At 47.8% G+C, this 14,502-nt stretch overlaps 1 protein-coding gene across 2 annotated transcripts in view; it reads right to left on the bottom strand.

Annotated features, from left to right (window-relative positions):
* The window catches only part of LOC119453103 (protein rhomboid-like), a 178,426-nt gene that overhangs the window by 84,040 nt on the left and 79,884 nt on the right, over window positions 1-14,502 (bottom strand). Inside the window, exon 1 of one of the 2 annotated variants that reach the window (XM_049667547.1) lies at window positions 1,340-1,466. The exons of the other annotated variant lie outside the window; for it this stretch is intronic. The gene's annotated coding sequence lies outside the window, so the exon portion shown is untranslated. Of the gene's footprint in view, window positions 1-1,339; window positions 1,467-14,502 lie in introns of those variants that run through there. 2 annotated transcript variants of the gene reach the window in all.

The raw sequence follows: 14,502 nt of genomic DNA, 5'->3' as shown, positions 1-14,502 counted from the left end.
GCTCGCTAAGAAAATCGCTCTATAGGTCCACGCAAAAAAAAAAAAAAAAAAGAAAGGCAGGTAAGAACACAAGAGATACACACACGCGTTTCACCCAGTGGCCCGCTCTCTGCAGCCAACTTCTCTCTCCCCTCTCAAACCTCCCGCGTCTCTTCTCAACTTTGCGAAATACCTCCGTCGGTCGCGGCCTTTTTTGTTCCGCACGACGTGGACAGCCGAGCTCGCGTGCCTCCCGTAACAACACGGAAAAAAACGAAAAACAAACAAACAAACACTATACCTCTGCTGCCAGTAGCAGTAGCAGGCGGCGGCGCCTGCAATGCGAGAGGGGAGAGGGTGTGAACGGTTACGCGGGCTTCAAGAGAGAGAGAGAGAGAGAGAGAAACAAAAATAAAAGAAGGCGCGTCGCACAATGGTTGGCCAAGATTTTCGTTCTCCTTGTAGTACGTGTATACAGTGGTGGCATACTCCCTTATACATATACCTATACGAGGTGTATAGAACGGTCAAGACAGCCAGCAGCAGCGGGCCTCTGGACAACAACAGAAAGGGGACGACGACATAAGCGCGTACACAAAGGAGATTCTTTCTTAGTTTTTCTGTTTTGTTTTGCTTTTTCAAGTCTTCTAGCGTGTGTTCGAAACTATACCCACTGCGCTATACGCGTGTACGCGTGCCTTATCTTTTTCTCGCGATCACATTTTCTTGTTTTACGCGCTCGCGCAATAACCGATTGCGCAACCGCGACATCTGACGGAAACTTCAAAGAGTGAAAGAAAGGTTTGGCCTCCATTTCCTCCTCTAATTAATGACTGCACGGTAAACCTTAGCGTATAAACAAGGTGACGCAAGATGGATACAGGACGAGGCGCCCTTTCCTGCTCTCGTTCTTGCAAAACAAAAACAAGAAGAAAAAAAAACAAATCTGGCGTTCTACGTCCCAGAACCATGATACAATTATGAGCGGCTCGCCGTAGTGGCGAATTACGGATTCATTTTTGACCACCTGAGGGTTATTTTTTTTTCTTTTTTTTAACGTCCACCTATAAATCCAAGTACACAAACTTTTTTTTTTTCATTCACTCCCATCGAAATGCGTCCTTCGTGGCCGGTACCGAACCCGCAACCTAGACGTCAGAAGCGCAACGCCACACAGCCATCTATACCGCGGAGTCTCTGGTGTCGTCGTGTTTGCACTGAGGTTTACCACGAATACGCATCAACTCACCCGTCAATGCATTGAGCTGAACAAATAATTTAGCTTTTCCTCGCCGAGCAAACGGAAGCGACGGACTTTTAAAAGCGGGAGTTACCCGCTATAAAACTGATTTATGCTCACGTCTGTTGGCGATCCCGTGGCCCAGCAACTGTTCGCTTTGGGGATTCCATTGCTAACACTCGCGAAATTTGCGCGCGCGATGCCCCGGACGAATATAGCGCGGTCCAAGCTGCGCGCGAGTGTCTGCGTTAACAAGCGCCTATAGTTGCTGCTTCCCAGCTCCAATCAACGCCGCATGCACTGCGCGGTAATAACAGGTGGGAAGCGGGTCGGACGCTCAAAACAGTCGGCGGCGCGCACTTTGTTCTGTTTCTATCGGGGTTTAGCAACAGAACACTTCTCCCTGAAAGAAAGAAATAAAGTAGGAAAGAAAGAAAGATTCGGAGAAATATGTACGGCGAGAAACAAAGGAAGTATACAGCTCCTTCCATTTATTTTTTTTTTTTTTTGTAAGACAGGAGCAAACAACCAGGTCATCAGCGTGCGGCACACAACGCGCTTATACAACACAGCACAAGCTGGGCCCAAACGAACTCAACTCTGCTCTCGAGTGTGAGCACACAAAGGAGAAAAAGCGAGCGGTGATCGCAACGCGCTGCGTTTTGTACAAGCAAGCAGCACACATGTCTTCGCGGCTGCCTCGCGAGCCAGACGGAAAAAGAATCACTCCTTTTTTTTTTTTTTTTTTTTTTTGGCGCCCACGGAAAATGCGACTCCCGTGTATTATGCACAAAGTTTCGCGAGAAACGGGCATTTCTGCCGCAGTTGGCGAAAGAGAGTCAATGGCGACGCTGAAAACGCAACAGGGCAAAGTGCAAAGCGCATTTCGCTCATGAGGCAGACGAAAAAAAAAAAAAAAAAAAAGGAGCAGACGACACGGAAGCCAGAATTCAAGAAAGAACAACTGCAGACGACCACTGCAGCTTGATACGGGAGCTATATAGATCAGGCATAGTGATGCGACGCATCACTATGCCTGATCACGAGGCGTACGAGGCTCGTACGCCTCGTACGAGCCGTCGTGCGAGCCGTCCCATCACTATGCCTGATCTGTTGACGCCGACGGAGCTTGCCTATATATCTAAGAGTTACATTGTACGTTTTCTCCCGAGGATAAGTGCATGGGCAGAGCTGCGTACGCCTCGTGACTGGCTCAGAGCCGTCTGCTCTACGGCAGCGAAGCAGACGACGGTGCAATAAGCATAGCTGTATATACGCCTGAATGCCGTGTAAAATGACAGCGCTGGCGAAGTTGTCTATTGCATACGTGCTGTTTTATTATAAAGCGGCCGCCCGTCTAAGTGTCTTATGCGTTGCGCAAGGCTGAGCACACATGACTTGAGCACAGTTGTATGTAGGTTCGAGCGCCGCCGCTCGCATTTCGCTCACGAGGGAGACGAAAAAAGGAGCAGACGACACGGAAGCCAGAATTCGAGAGAACTGCAGACCACGAACAGACGACGAGCAGACGAAAAAATGGCGATATACAAAGGAGGACGGAGGTGCTGAACAAAGGTGCAAGTGCGCAAAGTATACACAGGAAATAACGGAAAAGCGGGGAGAAAAAAAGGGGGGGTAATAAAGACGCCCGCAAAATGGCGGCGAGCGTTTCAGAGAAGCCCGGGCCGCGGCAGGGATGCTCGTTACACGAGAAACTGGAGCGTGGTGGTGCTCTATGTAGCTCCCACACGCCGGCGTATAACTGCGTGCAGAGCACGCGAGGAACCTAGATGCTCTCGCCGACTTCACGTACTTGCCCAAATATTTGCGCCCGGCGCCGGTCGGCGCGTTCATGAAGCTCGCGAAATCCGTGCACTGTTGCGAAAGCTCCGAGATAGGCGCAACCGAAGCAGCCGCTAAAAAGATTTTGCGGTCACCGCTGCTTTTTGTTTGCTTAAATTTCGCTTCAAGATTGAATTTAGTGGTCCACCTCGTTGAATATAGAACTGAGCGCTGCTATTGCCTGGTTTGTCAAGCGACAAAATTTAAAAAAAAAAACAACAACAACGAAAAGATCGAAGTTGACGTCGTCTGCGCCCTTCGCGGTGAGCGATTCCCAAAACATGGCGGCTATGACGTTCCCTTCTCACTTCTGGCGTCTGCAGTGCGGCGAAGCATGAGCTTCGAGATTAGCTTCCGTCAATCGCTGGGGGATGCAATCTGGACATTGAGAGAGGCGCAGACGAAGTAAAATTGGCCTGTCTTTCTTGACAAACAAGGCAAGGAAGAGTGACAAGCGTTATATCTGACGACCCTGATCATAACACGTGATACTGATGCGAAATCTCAGGAAGAACAAGGAAACGGTGCGCGCGAAGTATTTTTGTAATGTCGCTGAGAGAAACAACTCGGATCAGCCGTGGAGTGCAGTAAAAGAAGAAGTGCCGATCTTTGAGAGCGATTGGAAATGATGTTGATTAAATCCTAGGGTGGCACTAACTCTATAGTCTAGCCTGTCGATAAGGGAAAAAAAGGTTCTGAATTAGCAATTCACGAGCTTACTCTATTTCGTGCAGACGTGTCCTGCGTTGCAGCACGATAGCTTTGTAAGACCACTGGTATCCAAACTGCTGAGCTATACGAGTAAACTATAGCCTGCGCAAGCAACAGCTGTTCCACCCAAAGATTACCAGTACTTTTCAGCACTCGTAGTAAGCTCCAGGTGAACTTTTCAACATCAGGACCTCCCCGTTGCGGCGTCGTCTGCTTACCATACTTTCGGGAGCAGATGACGTGATTGGCTTAGGCTAACTCTAAAGATTCCATAACACTGCACTGATTTAACGAGGCTACGCTACTTGCGTTCGCTAGTTGACTACACATATATGGGTAAGGCGAAAGCAGGTAAAGCACGAATAAGCGTTGTCTGAAAAAAAAAAGAAAACTTAAACTTACGTTGCAATGAAACGTGCAGGGTGCAGTGGGAGCAGCTACGATAGCCTTACAGCGTCTACGTATTGACTTGCTTTCTTTCTTTCTTTCCAGACAGAGCGGCAGCCGGGCCAAGGAAGACGCCATTGTAGCCCCCCGAATGGGGTATGCGCGAACCTCTCGTCTGTCTATACGGATGGGTGATCACGTGTTTCTTTAGCGGCAAAGCTGCTGAAATGAACGGTTTCAGGCGAACACTGGGTGTACGCAGTACTGCAGTGTACAGGCGGTGGCCACACGGAATTGCTTCTTTACGATAGGTCTTTTGATAATATAACATCAGCACGCCCTACATTTTTCGAACAGACATCTTTGTTTCGTGAAAGCCAGGATTATTGCAGTGGTCGAGCCATCCGCCTCCCGGATGCAGCTCAGTGAGGGGGAGTTCAACCCTGCGAGAAGTGCGGACGCTTACGGCGCCCTAGTTGGGCCAAAATTGGACACACCGGGAGAAAGTATGCCCTACATACCTTATGTATGTTCCTGCGAAGAACTCATCATGATTATTAAAGGAGTAATGAGACAATATGTTGGACTGTTAACTTTTGGTTCTCTATTTCTTTTTGCGTTATATGAACATCACCTCTAAGATCGAGAAAAAAATTAGGAGGACGCTTAAGCATCACCTTTAAGAGTGGAACGCGAGAGCATTAGAAAATCCTTGGCAGCTTATCAGGCTTCCCGGCAACTCGCACATTCAATTTACAATCCGACGCTACCACGTCTGTAGGTTTTGGTTAAGTCGTACTTTACGATTTTTCTGGCGAATTTTACTTTGAAAAAATTCAATTTTGTTCACTAACGCCTTACGACACGCGGAGGGCCTGCGAGGTCGGAGTGGTTAGGGATGATTATTTCCGCCAACGACACCAGCGGGCCCTCGCCGACACCGACGCCGACGTCGGATTTTCTGTGACAAGTGACCCTTAACGCTGTCGCGTTAAAATAACTGGCCAGCCTCAGAGCGCCCTGAATATTTTAATATAATAGCTTTTGTATGGACACTTTCCCAGGAGGTTGCTACGTCACGACGCAGAACGTGGTCACATGGTGAGCAGGACATTGTGACGTCTCAGCTGACGCTCGCTACGGCTCGTTCGGTGGCCTCCGATACGCTGCTGCCAGCGTTGTGAGCGCCGATGTATTGCAGCATTCCTAGCAGACGACAGCGGGAGATGTCGCAATGCCTCCTGCTCCCTCGTTACTGAATTCTGCGTCGTGACGTCACGACACAGCAGAAATGAAACCGGCTGTAGAGAAGCTATTACAGTCATTTTTATTTATTGATATGTGATTGAAGGACAGGTTGGCGGCTTCAATGGCACCGGCTGCTCCTATTCGAATAATTTCCCACAATACTTATGTCCACAGACTATAGTTTAGGGTTCGGTACTCTGAAGGTGCATGCGTCATCTTGACGGTCATGACGTCACTATACCTTTGGCTCGCACCGTTCTTTCGATCTGTATTCTTTTTTTTTCAGTTATGAATTAGTAATATTCATGGATAATTTATTTTAATCCATCGATCTACACACTTCCTTTTGTGGAGATTTTCTAGTAATAAAAGAAATTATCCATCATCATCAGATGATGGATAATTTCTTTTTCCACAAAAGGAAGTGTGGAGATTTTCTAGTAATAAAAGAAATTATCGATCATCTGATTATGATGATGGATAATTTCTTTTATTACTACAAAATCTCCACACTTCCTTTTGTAAAAACTGTGAGCGGCCAAGTCAGTCATAATTCTGCTTTCGTACAGTATGCAGAATCGAGCCTTTCTACTCTTCAATGCCAATGTCACAGTCCATCCGAATCGCTCCCAGCAATTCTCTAACGACAGCAGACCCGCGTTTCCCGTGCATTCGAATACGGAAGTCGAATTTGGGCACCAAGCTGAAGCTTCCACTCAAGCCCGGACCCTAGATGCGCGAACGAGCAAAAAAATATATATTAAGAAAAAGACCTCGTTCCGGGCGCCATTTTGTATAGGCGCGGTTGCGACAGCAGCGCCACACGGCGGAAGAACTCCCCACGGAAATCACCGGCGGAAACAGACTGTCGCGGTTGCAAAGAGGAGAGAGAGAGAAGAGGACGTGCGGCCACAAAGTCCCGGAAACGGAGGAGTCCCCCAGACGGGTTCGGCTTTCTCTCATTCCTTTGCTCCGGGTCACGTGTGTGAGTGTGTCTGCACGACCGTGCCGCAAGGCAGCGAAAAAAACGAAGAGAGCGCGCACACCTCGATAGAAAGAAAAAAAAAAAAAAAAAAAGGCGACACGGTCGCAGTCGCAGACCCGGTGCTGCCGCTTCTGCTGTCGGCGTTGTTTGTGTGTTCGCACCAACGCCCGCCAGCCCGGTCGGCGCCGGCGCTTCTTCCTGTGTGCGGCGGAAAACCGACGACTGCGACAATAAATTCGACCCGTCAGCCTGCTTTCTTGTTCGGTGCCGAACTCTTACCTCTATTTCTGCTCTTCCCTTCTTGTTTTTCATTGCGCATGCGCTGTACAAAGGCGTTTTACACACGACCACGTATTTCTTCTTACTATAGTCATCTTATCGCTCGGTTCCGTTCTTCTCTCGCATCTTTTTCTTTTTTTAAATTTTATTTCCGTTTCACGAAGTACGCGCTTTGCCTATGCAGAGTTAAATGGATACTGAGAAGACATTTCCGACTTAATTTTCGCGTTTAGAGGACACTAAAAGCTAAACACTAAAGCAGCTTAGAATGATAAAGTATGCCTTCATATTTCTTCGAAACTCAGTTTTTACTTCCACCTTACGAGATCGATCATTAATTAATTAAGGTACGAGTTCAACTTCTTGTTACGCGCCGAAACCCTACCGCCGGTGCGGTAGTGTGACGTCACGGATTTCAAAGTACTTCGTCGTATTTATGCCGTCGTGGCTCAGTAAATGCTCTCGAAGCTTGGTAAGTTCCGTCTGACTCCTTTAGAACACAATGTAGTCCATCTGTACTGAAACAAAGATTCACTAGGCCCTAGCAGACGACAACAATACAGATGATGTCATGACGGGGTTATGCGGGAACTTCAAGACGGCGTCGCCACTCGTCTTTCCTTATTGCTTATTTTCTGACTTGCCAAACCTGCTATCAATTAAAATAAGACTTCATTTTTTTACTGTACTAGAAGTGTAATTTATTAACACAACTTATTTTCTTCATGCTCCTATAAAGTGAAGCCACTGGACCTCAAAACCCTAGAAAAATAGTGTAAGCCCTTTCAGACCGCCCTAAATAATTGACTGATATACAATACTTTTTATAAAAACCCGCTCCTGCTCAGTTTCCCAAGAGACGTATGCGTTGTGACGTCATGACACAGAAGGTAGTCACTTGGTAGCAGAACAGCGTGACGTTTCGCCTCTCGCTCCGGCTCGCATAATTACCTTATATACAATTGTTTTTATAAGCACCAGCTCCTGCTTAGTTACCTAGGAGGTGTACGCGTCGTGACGTCACGACACAGACAGTGGTCACGTGGCAGGAGAACAGCGTGACGTTTCGCCTCTCGCTTCGGCTCGCTCTGTCGTCTGCTATGGTGCTATCTCGCGTAGCAGACGACCGCACTTTGACATGTCAAGATGATTAAATGTTACTCTTGTATTGGTATCCGCGGTGGTAAGTAGGAGCGCGCAATGAACGAAGAAAAAATAAAAAGTGGCAAAGCGACAACGCAGCTGTCACATTCTTGGCACAGTAAACTTGGCCAAACGCAATTCACTACACTGTAAAACGGTTTACACCCTTTAAAGTTAAAAAGGTGTAAATCTGTCTAACTCACACCCTTGACCCAAAAGGGTGTACTGTTGTGAGTTATACACATATCACACCCTTGACCCAAAAGGGTGTAATGTTGTGAGTTATACACATATTTACACCCATTTTCACTTTTATGGGTGTAAATAATTTGACAGTGTGGACTACGCTGTCGAATATCATTTCGAAATTTTTACTTACACAGAGGTGGTGTGGCACCCTCACTTAACTGTTCCTTAACTGGTTAACATCCCTGCCTTCCTTGTGGGGAACATGCGACAACAGATTAAATTTTTCATTGCTGGTCAATGATTTTCTAATTTGCGACAAGGAACCTTAGAAACACCGTTTGAATGTTTAAATTTACTACCTTATATCTTCCTATTTACTATCTATCTAATTTACTAGTGACAGGAAGGCTTGCGATGCCATCCGGGATTTTCTTGTAGGGTTAATGAGGTTTCGACTACAAAATCCGACCTTAAGGTTTCAATTATTCTCCGCCGAGTTTATTTTGATTAGCTAATAATTTTTCGCTTTCACTTAATCCTTAATTTTCATAAAATCGTTATCTGCAGTCTATATTTTGATTCTAATCTGACTATTCTCAGTTTTGTTCGAATCCTTTACCATTTCTTTCTTACTTTATACTTAACTACCCGGACCTCGGCTAATCCCCGAGAGTGGGTATGCTCCGCAAATTTCTAGGCTCTACATCTACGACAACGAAGTTAGCTCGTATGTCCATCCGCGCTAACTTCTATTTTGTTTTGACACCACAGGTATTGTATTTATTTTTATTTATACGTGGTTTATCCCAACCTACTCTTTTGCACTTGTAGGAACATTAAAGAGAATAACAAAATCCAAAAGAAAAGGAGAGAACAAAAAAAAAGCTACTCGTACCGCGAGGAGATGCTTGGTAAGCCAGAGAAAAAAAAAGAGAAAAAAAAAGAAAAAGAAAACGCCAAAATTAAATACAGGTGGCGCCACCACCTTGAAGTTCCCGCAACAGCTCACCATGACGTCACGGATTGCAAGGGCGTCCGCTCGGGCCTGCAGTTAATATATTTTTTTATCTGCGAAAATGGAGCGCACTGTATTCTAAAAGAGTCAAACACTGAAGCTGGCAAGTTCCGAGAACTGTTAATGAGCCCACAAAGGCCCAGATTGTGAAATGATTTGACATCTGCGACGTCAAAGTACCGTACTGTCGTTGCGGTTTCAACGCCAATAAATAAATAAAAAAAAACTGAATCGAATCTCCCATCTTTTTTTTTGTCCACTAACATAATCAGCCTATTACTGCGACATTAACGATAGTATATTTTTAGATGAATAACTTCATATCAATCTAAACTGATTCATTGTTTCCCAACAGCGCCCGTTTCAATGGAGTGCTTTCTATGGAGTTCACGACGCCGTTTATGCCTTATTCTTTCATGTCCTAGGGCTGGCGTTTCCATCGCCTAATTAATTAAACAGTACGTGCACGGATTACGCTGTGTAAGTATTCGAGCGGGGGGGGGGGGGGGGCAGGCAAGCCCTAAGAAAGACAGCAGAAGTACAGACGTCGTAGCCGACGACGAGTCGGAAGTACGCTTCCGTGGCCACGGCTATGCAGTGCGCGAGGAAGCGGAAAGACCAAGACATGGGTGACGGATGAGTACGGGGGGGTCACGGTGTTGGAACGCGGGGCGCGTGCCCAAGGTTGCCGGGCGCATGGGCGCCACTCCGCATGCCACCCCCCCCCCCCCCCCCCATCTACGCAACCTATTTCTCTCTATATGTGTGTGTATATATATTGCATATTCCATTTATACATACGTATGCATAGACTCTTCTCCGAGTCTTGGACTGCAAGCAGACGGACCGACGCAAGACTGCACCGCGGTGCGGCGCTCAAAGCGGATGATCTATTAAGGAGTGCGTAAACTCGAAATCCTCCGCAAACAGATGCGCCGTTAGGAGTGTGTACGCGACATCTCTCTACGACCTTTCAGCGGAGGGAAACAGATATAAACGAAGCACTTTCAGCGCGTTCGGTGACTTTTGAAAGAACGGGCCGTGGCACCAAGGATTCCAAGAAGGCGCTTTGTTGCGGAACCAGAAGGGCTTTTGTCTTCTGCTATATACGAACGGGCGACAGACGACAGCCTTCTGGAACGCAGAAGGCGACGTGGGAGGCGGAATATTTAAAAACAGACGAACGAAAAAGTGTCTCTGTCCGCATTAAAACAAATAAAGTGATGAAACAAAAGCTAATCAAACAAGTACAGCGGCGGAGCAGGGAATGAACAGAGCTGCTAGGGGCATATAAACATGAATTGTGACCCGTAAAAAAATATTTTGCGCAGATGCACAGAATGGAAAATGCTCTGGGTTTCTTTCACCCTTCGCTTAATTTCTTGCACTTGAAATGTACATATCTACAACTTATCCTTTATCTCAAGATTATGTCTTAATGCTTTTCTTTGGCACCGAAAATACTTCGGCATTTTGCCGTGCTGGTTTATAATTGATTCTCGGCCCTCATATGGCACGCACTTGGTGGCACAGATGAGAGGTGCTTAAATTGAAACAGTATATTGGCGCGAATGCAGGCAGGAACGTGACAGAACGACGAATATAGTTGCATGTTTGTTCACCAGAAGTACTGTGAACACACTTGGCCACAACGCACGATCTGTTCGAGCTAAACCGTCATTGGTGAAAGAAACTTAAAGTGGCCAATAGGTGGCGCCTCTTCAGTCCACCGCCCCTTTCATTATTCTTTATTTTATATCGCTTACAAAAGTAAGTGCGGTGATGTGACAGTGTAGTGTGTAGGTTTTACCACGTTCTCTTTTTAAGTAAAACGTCTCGTAATTCAGTACAAGTTACCGCAACCTATAAGCTAACCTTGACTAACACACAAACTTTAGAGCGTGGGTTACTTAAACTCGGTAAAAGCGTGTCGAGTCGGCCTGCCGGGTTGAAATCCGGTTGCCGAGTCCATGCGCTAGCGAGCCGGGCAGGTCGAACGTCGAGGCGCGTTCGATAACACCCCCCACCCTTGCAATGGGTACGTTGGCACGTCCACCCGCTTGTCAAGGTGCGTGTAAACGTTGTCGGGTCGAGCTGGGTCAACTCGATTTCTGACTAACCTCCTCGCGATGAGTTCGTGCAAACTAAGCTTGGCCCAACACCACCCTTGCTGGGTTCGTTTACGTGAAATCGACGCGGGCGCGAGTCGTGTCAAAAGAGCCGACGAGGTGCCTCGGTGGCATCCTCACCCAGGCGGGGAGGGAGGACGTCGAAGGCGCTCCGAGTGGATACGATGCACAGCGAACTGATCGCGTTCGCGCCGAGTTCGACGAGCGTTTCGAGCAAGTCAACCCGCATCTCGCAGTCGGATCGACTCGACTCGACCCCGGCGATCTCTCGACCCGACTCGGCGGCACTTACTCGTGCAAATGACCGAATTTCGGCGCGAAAAGGCTACTCGCCCCGACTGCGTCAGGTTTATATACATCGTATGCCTATACTGAAGTGTTTAGCACTTCAGTTTTTTATCAGCAATGCGTTTGGCAATTACTATGTAATCATATAGGCTTCTCGACACCAGCCGATCAAATATGGCGGCTCAACCACTTACATTTGAACAAATTACTGACACGCAACAATATCGATGCTTTATGGCTGATTAATTGATGTCGATAACGGCTCATTCAAACAGGAGACTCGACTAGGTCGCGCGACCAAGTTAATTGGTCGCAAATAGTAGCGAATGGACGCTTTGGTCGGAAAACGAGTGTTTTGGGTCAGTCGTTCGCTGTTCGATTTTTCAGTCGAGTAAACTGCAGTCGCAAACCTACTGAACCAATCAGCGGCGCAGGAAACCGACGCTTACTTTACGTGGCAATAGTGGTGCGAGACATTTCGCTGTGGCGACTGGCAGGCAGCGCTTGCCGGTGTGAACACCAGTCAGCGCGAGTCCCCTTTTTGGTCATCAGTCACGGTCGGTCGCGCGACTTGTCCGAGTAGCAGGTGTGAATGAGCCTTAATTATTCAGTCACGCGGTGTGGCTATTCTGGACATCACTGTCAAATTTCGCTATGTTGGCTTTTCTAGCGAATCAAAAACGCCGGAGCAGCCCTGTGAGCCAATCAGAAGTGGCAAGATGGCGAATTTGACAATATGGATGAATTCGACAGTGTATTGCTTAGCACCCACGGACCGGATTTTAGGTGTCTGCACGTGAAGCTCAAGGCTATGGAGAGTTCGATAAAGTCTTGCACGCGCATAGTGGCAGACGGCAGTTCTCGGAGCAGACGAACGTAAAGCGCTGCACTTCTGTAAAAAACCAGAACAAGCAGACAAAATGCGGCAGCGAACGGGTCAGTGAGGAGCAGACGGACGTAAAAGTTGACTTTTTGAGCCAATCATAAACGCCGTAGCAACCTTGTGAGTCAATAAGAAGTGACAAGATGGCGGAATTTGACCGTGCATAGACTGTCGATTTGAGGTGCCTGCACTTGAAGCTGAAGGATATGGGGATGCCGAGAAATTCATGCGCGCGCATAGAGTGGCAGACGGCAGTTCTTGGAGCAGACGAAAAACGTAAAGCGCTGCACTTCTGTCCGAAAAAAAGGAGAAGCAGACAAAATAAATGCGGTAGCGAAGGGGTCAGTGAGCAGACGACATCAACTGGGGGCGCATCCTCAGAGGAAATCTTTTGTGTCGAAGCACGCGTGCCTGAGCACGCGTGGGTGCATGCGCAGAAGGGCTGCACTGACGGTGTGGTTTGGGGGATTGAGGCTGAAACCGTGGCGAAACGAAACGACCAAAAAAAAAAAAAAGGAACAGAACAGAACGGCGGCGGACGAAATGCGCGCGCAGGGTGGGTCACGCTTTGACGGTCTTTTTGTCCCTCGTCGCTCGCTCGCTTGCAGGAACCCAATACAGAGAAGAACTCCCGGTCTGGTTTTGCTGGGCGCGCTTCGTATAAACTGTTTCCCGACAGCGGATGTGCAATCGTGCCGTAGCGTGGCTTCGGACGTCCGGCGAATGAGAAAACAGTTTTCATTCACAACGCGTTACGGTGCCATGACGCCAGTCAGGACGTGCACGCGTATACCAACCGCTGCGTTTCTGTAGCGTATACGTATACAGTCAGGCCGCAGTTAGGCCAAACAGCAAGGTTTGGGAAGGACACCAGATGTGGCTGGTGAGGAGCGGCTGCAGCGCCAAGACTTAAAGGGGAATTTATGAGAGGAAGATTTAGCTATAGGGGCCAACTCCGATTTCAAACGCGTTCGACCAATTTGAATAAAATTTGTTGAATTCGAGAGAGGAAGTGACATTCTAGTAACTCTCGGAAGAAGAATATTGATTTCGGGCCTCCAACTTTACTAAAAAAAAAAAAAAAAAACATTGTTGATCATCGGGAGTTCTTAAAACCATAGGAGCCACGAAGTTTACAAATCCATAGCTGCATCCGCACCAAAAACAGATGCATCGTAGTTGTGTAAACTACATCTGTTAGAGCATCTAAAGCGCGTGAACTCGATGCGAGCCAGGAAAAGAACTAAAAGAAAAAAATGGCGAGTGAGAAGTTCGCGCTCGCGTGTAAGCTAATGCATACTCGTATGATCGCCCCAATAGCAAAATATCGCGCGCTCTCCTTGTTTTCCCGGCATTCCTAAAGCTGAAATTTTGACTACCTTTTTCCCTCTATATAACGTGCATCTAAATCTACAGTGCACAAAAGTGTTTTTTTTTTCATTCCGCCTCCACCGAAATGCGGCCGCGACCATCGGAATTCGAACCCCCGACCTACCTAGTGCTGAGCAGTGAAACAACACAGCGAACTCCTCGGCGCGCGTTTCTTCTGAAACTTATATAGAGGTTGTAAAAGCGTTCCACCATTCAGCTCTCGATCCTCAAGACGAGAGGAGGCTATAATAGAGCCCCGTTCTTCGCTCAACCATATCGACACTCAGCTATACACACGTCAAAGGCGCTGACAGTGTAAGAAGGATTGAGCCCCAATAATCATCGACGCCCAGTATATACACGCGAAAACCCTCCGGGGTCACGCAACTCGCTCGCAGCTGGCGTTTCCTGCGAAACGCCACAATGCGCATGCGCGCGCGAAACTGCCTTTTTTTTCTCGCGGGTCCGTGTGTGTATAGTACCACACACACCTCAAACCGGCGGGCCTAACAACCTGCCGCCGGTTGTTACAACACCGGTCGGTTGATGATGCGGGAGCCCATCGGCGAAATGCGAGCTCACCCCCCGATGATCGCTGCAGTTTGAAGAGAGAGCCCCGCGAAATGGCATTTCCACGGCACGCACACGCGACCAATTACAGGAACCCTCAAACTTGAGAAGAGTAGGGTGGCGTTTTTTGGCTCGGCAAGGCGAAGGCCTGCGCGCGATCTTATTGGCTGGCGCGCGCGCGCGCGCACGGAGCGCTCTCTGGCGTGTAAGAAGCGCTGTAAACAGGAGACAGAGCGAGATGAA

Source organism: Dermacentor silvarum, chromosome 5, assembly GCF_013339745.2.
Source record: "Dermacentor silvarum isolate Dsil-2018 chromosome 5, BIME_Dsil_1.4, whole genome shotgun sequence".
Taxonomy (NCBI): domain Eukaryota; kingdom Metazoa; phylum Arthropoda; class Arachnida; order Ixodida; family Ixodidae; genus Dermacentor; species Dermacentor silvarum.
Note: the sequence above shows the minus strand (reverse complement) of the source record. Positions and strands in the feature narration are given on the sequence as shown.